Raw genomic sequence first — 5,187 nt, forward strand, 5'->3', positions numbered from 1 at the left:
CTATGACTTTTTTGACATGCTATACTATGACTTTTTTGACATCCTATACTATGCCTTATTCATGATTTTTTTCAACATGCTGTACTATGACTTTTTTCGACACACAATACGATGTCTTTTTTGATGTGCTTTACTATGACTTTTTTCAACATGCTATACTATGACTTTTTTTGACATATTATACTATGACTTTTTCATGATTTTTTTCAACATACTATACTATGACTTTTTTGACATGCTATACTATGACTTTTTCATGACTTTTTGCGACATACTACAAACAAAGTCTCTTCCTCTGTTCGACAAATCTGACCATGCTGCAGTTTTCCTCATGCCAAAATATAAACAACGGCTAAAGCAGGAAGCCCTGGTACAACGAGAGGTGAAATACTGGAATGACCATTAAGAGGCAACCTTACAGGATGCTCTGGACCACACAAACTGGGATGTGTTCAAGTGCAGGTCTCACGATATCAACATGTTTAACATCTAATATGGCATCTATTGTGTTGTTTATTACTATTTTCATGGATTTTGTTGTTAATGTTTTTTTTGAGCCGGAACAGATACACAATGAATTTCTCTGCACATTGTATGATTGTGTTACGTATAAAATTTCAATTGAATTTCAATTTGACTTTGACTTTTTTCCTTTTTAGACATACTATACAATGCATTTTTTCAACTTTTTTCAGATACACTATGCTATGACTTGTCCACTTTTTCGGACATACTACACAATTGCTATTTTTGACATACTACGCTAAGACTTTTTTTAACATACAATACTATGACTTTTTTCCACTTTTTTCGACATGTACTATCACTTTTTCATGACTTATTTATTGCATACTATACTATGACTTGTTCATGACATATTGTATTATGACGTTTTTCGACATCCTATGCTATGACTTTTTCCCCCTACTTTTTTTGACATACTATTTTCCACTTTCTTCAACACACTATGCAATGACTTTTTTCGACATATTATGATTTTTTCTACATACTATACTACTACTTATCTACTTTTTTCAACATAATATACTATGACATTTTTTACCACTTTTTTTCAACATAATATACTATGACCTTTTCCGCTTTCTTCAAGATACTATACCACATGCTATACTATGACTTTTTCAAACATTTTTCAACATACGTTTTTTCCACTTTCTTTGACATATTACATACTATGACTTTTTTTACATGCTTTGGTATGACTTATTATCTACTTTTTCAACAAACTATACTGTGACTTTTTCCACTTTTTAGACATACCAAATTCCAATTCCCATTCCAAACCCAACTCTCTACAGACTTAGCTACTGCTTCCACAATGTTCAAAGTTTTATGACTTTTTATAACATAGTATACTATGACTTTTTCATAACTTACTATAATATGACTTATTTTTGGCATACTATACTATGACTATTTTAACAAAATTCCACATTATGACTTTTTTCAACATGCTATACTAAGACTTTTGTCCATGTTTTTCAAATACAATACTATTATTTTTTTCTTACTTTTTCATAATATACTATACTATAACTTTTCTGACTTTTTATAACTTTTTATAACATACTGTAGTATGATTTTTTTCAACACACTATACTAACATACTTTATAACATACTTACTTGCTTTACTTAACAACATTACTTTACTAACTTACTTTCTGACTTTTTATGACTTCTCTGACTTTTTATGATATTTCTATGACATAACGTACCGCGACTTTTAAAATAATATTTAATGCTAATAATAATAGTATACTTTTTGAGCCCCAATGGGAAAATTTAAATTTGCACTCTGTTGGGTGGTTTGGTGCCTTGCTCAAGCGAAACATGGCAGTCCCCACACTAGGAGTTTCTATACTATGACTTTTCTATGATTTTTAAAAACATACTATGGTATACTGGGACTGTTTAATGATACTTTTTAGAATATATGTTAAATCCTACCCTTGGGGCAGTGAAATGGGGCTGACAACTCTGCACCATTGACCCAAATTTGACAAAACACATCTTGAAACAATCAAAACCCATTGGATTTATTAACATAAAGGCATACAAACAAGATTATAAAATCCTAGGTGGGGAGGCAGCAACACCTGCAGTCCACCCATGCCAGAGGCCTCTCTTTTCTGCTGCTGGCACATGAGCTTTGTAAGCACTTCCTTCTCGGCAAGGTGCATGTTGAGCAACAAAGCACACCTGGACAGGGCTATAGTAGAGGGAAAAAGGATACCGCACAGGGAACATATACAGCCTTAACACATACTATATATACTATAACTTTTTTATGGCATTAATGATTATGTTTCACAGTGCTATACTAGCCTAATATGTGGAAAGCCATTATTTTAGGTGGAGATGTAAATCTCTCTTCTTCCTTCACCAGTTTACTAAAAGAACACTTGCTAAGATGTTTCCTCTATCCTAATTTGCTGACTGCACTCTTGGAAAAAATCTCAGTCCAATTTAGCTTTACCTAAATCTCTGTCTGACAGCTGATTAAAAAAAAAGCACAGCGAGGTTGCTTTTTGTTTCACTTAGTATGTCCTGTTTCTAACACCTTCTAACATCGTTAGGTAGGTGAATCATTCTGTAAATTTTTTTAAACCATCTTTTTGCATAAAGCTTCTTTGACCCAAGCATGTTTTTCTTTATGCACTGAACAACCTAAGTCTTTGATTACAACAAAAGCCCTCTAAGTAGCGTGTGAGTAACACATTCCCATGTGTAATGACAACTGTTCAAAGCTTGTTTGATATACAAGAGATTTATGGGCAATTTCTGCAACCAAACCAATTAGGCAAAAAAAAAATCGGTTCAGGATGTCACAAGCAGTTATAGGTGCAATTACATTAATTAACAGTATCCTGTTTTGACGACTGTTGCACATTTTTATTATAACAATAAAGAGGCCATTCGCGTTGATCTGGCTGAACGATAAGCCACCTCTACGACATATATGATCTATCTATCAATCTATCTATCTATCTATCTATCTATCTATCTATCTATCAATTATCTATCTATCTATTATCTATCTAATGTGGTGATGGATGCAAGTGGGTGATTTTTCTTTTAAAAGGAGGCAGACAGGGAGGTTGACAGTGACATGTCGCCCTGCTCTTCACTCCTCAGGAGGTAAATGTCCTTAGAGTGGAAGTCAATAGGAGGATTTCACTGTTTTTTTTACCCAGTCAGAAACAGTTATATAATGACTTTGGGAGAAGGAGGGCTGTAAAAAGAAATACAATGGAGGGAGATGGGCCACTGCCTCGATACTGTTTAATTAAACCCTCAGAGACTACTTGCTGCATGGGAACAAGGGCTAAATGAGTTGCTGGGTCATGTGCATTCGTTCTGCCACATGAATAATACAAAACACTGCAGGCTCATTGAAAATAATCTGAGAATACTGCTCCTTCCAGGGCTCTGCCCATGTGACAGGAAAATGCAGGTTATTTTGTCCCTGCTTTTATTCAATTACTGTGTGTGTGTGTGTGTGTATGTGTGTATGTATGTGTGTGTGTGAGATATGTTGATGTTGTAGCTAGGGAACAATTACACTAAAACAGCTTTAATCATTTTTTATATTAACAGTGACTACGTGTAATGTGTGTGGGGTCAATCAACGTGACAAATCCGCAGATAATTATTACAAAACAAGGCAATCTTTCAGCTCAATGTTTTCTGGTTAGCAACTTTACTGTTCTGCTTCACTCTCACTGCTACAATGTCTTGTCCTGTGTTTTGACCTAATCATCACCAAACAGCAGTCAGATAAAGTTAGGAACTCCAATAGCCAGGTATTTCCTCAGGATTTGGTGGAAACCAGAACAGAGCTAAAATGAGTGAATATTGGACTTTAATGTTAATGAAAGCTGATGTTGCTCAGAGTCTGCTGGTTACGTAAATATTGTGTCTTTATTATTTGTGCATGACCAAACTAGTCCTCCCTCTGTAATCTATTATGTATCTAGTGTTGTTGTCCATACCACCTAAACTGAGACCAAGTAAATGCATGTTATTGTTATTGTTGTGTGTCTTGTTTTAAATGTGTGTAAAATTGTATGTATGGTATTTTCATGTAGATATTGTGATTGTTTTATGGATCCCAGGAAGAATAGCTGCTACAATGTTGGCAGCTAATGGGGATCCCAAATAAAGAAAGAATAAAGAAAAAAAGCCATCACCAAGACCAGAGTGTATTGAGACAAAGACTTTGAGGGGTTGAGACCTTGTCAAGAGACAAAATTCAAAGACAAGACAAAGACAAAGACCAGTGCGAGTCCCACACTGCATTCCGTGAATGATAACCATAGGCTAAAGACTAAATACTAAATATAATACAATGAAAAGCATGAGGACATGTTGTTCTTTAAGCATTTATTGGTAGGAGTCCATGAAAAAATGAACATTTCTCAGACAATTCTACATTTACGCTCACAGTAATCATGACAACAACCTGTCAGGGACAAATTTAGATAAGGGGAAATCTTATTTTGTGTTAGAATTACTTCACAAAAACACCAACGAAAGGTTACATTGCTGGCTCTATTCAGTAAAAAGAATCCTGCAAAAAAGAAAATAACTTCGAGAGGGTTTAATAGCTATTACTCAGCCTGTGGAAGTGGCGAAAGAGTGGATAATGTTGCTGCCAGAGTGTTGATTGTCAGTTTTCATGTGTGATGGAGGAGTGAGCAGAGCACGTTAATTTCTTTCTGTAATAAAACTCACTCTTCAGTGCTTTCATTCTGCTTTAGAGTACTCTCACATTCCCCTGATGTCTCTCTCTCTCCTCGTCTCTATTGAGAAAGGATCCACTGAATAGCTTGACCTTCACTTATTCTCACATGCTACACAGTATTACTGCACTCATTTTTATGCTCATCATAAACTAATTCTCTTTGCACCTGAACTCTGTCAAACACGCTTTCTGAAAACATGTGCTGTAAAAAGTCCAATCATGGGAGATTAATTTAAGTTGTGAATGCCCACTGTCCATCCACAGGGCCCACCCACAATACATACACCAAAAGTTTAACTACTAAAAATGTTGGACAAAACAAAACATTGAAGTACTAATCCTAATGTCACATATGATTATACACATTGATTGCACTTCTATGTGTGTGTGTGTGTGTGTGTGTGTGTGTGTGTGTGTGTGT

Source organism: Etheostoma spectabile, chromosome 22 (assembly GCF_008692095.1).
Source record: "Etheostoma spectabile isolate EspeVRDwgs_2016 chromosome 22, UIUC_Espe_1.0, whole genome shotgun sequence".
Classification (NCBI taxonomy): Eukaryota; Metazoa; Chordata; class Actinopteri; order Perciformes; family Percidae; genus Etheostoma; species Etheostoma spectabile.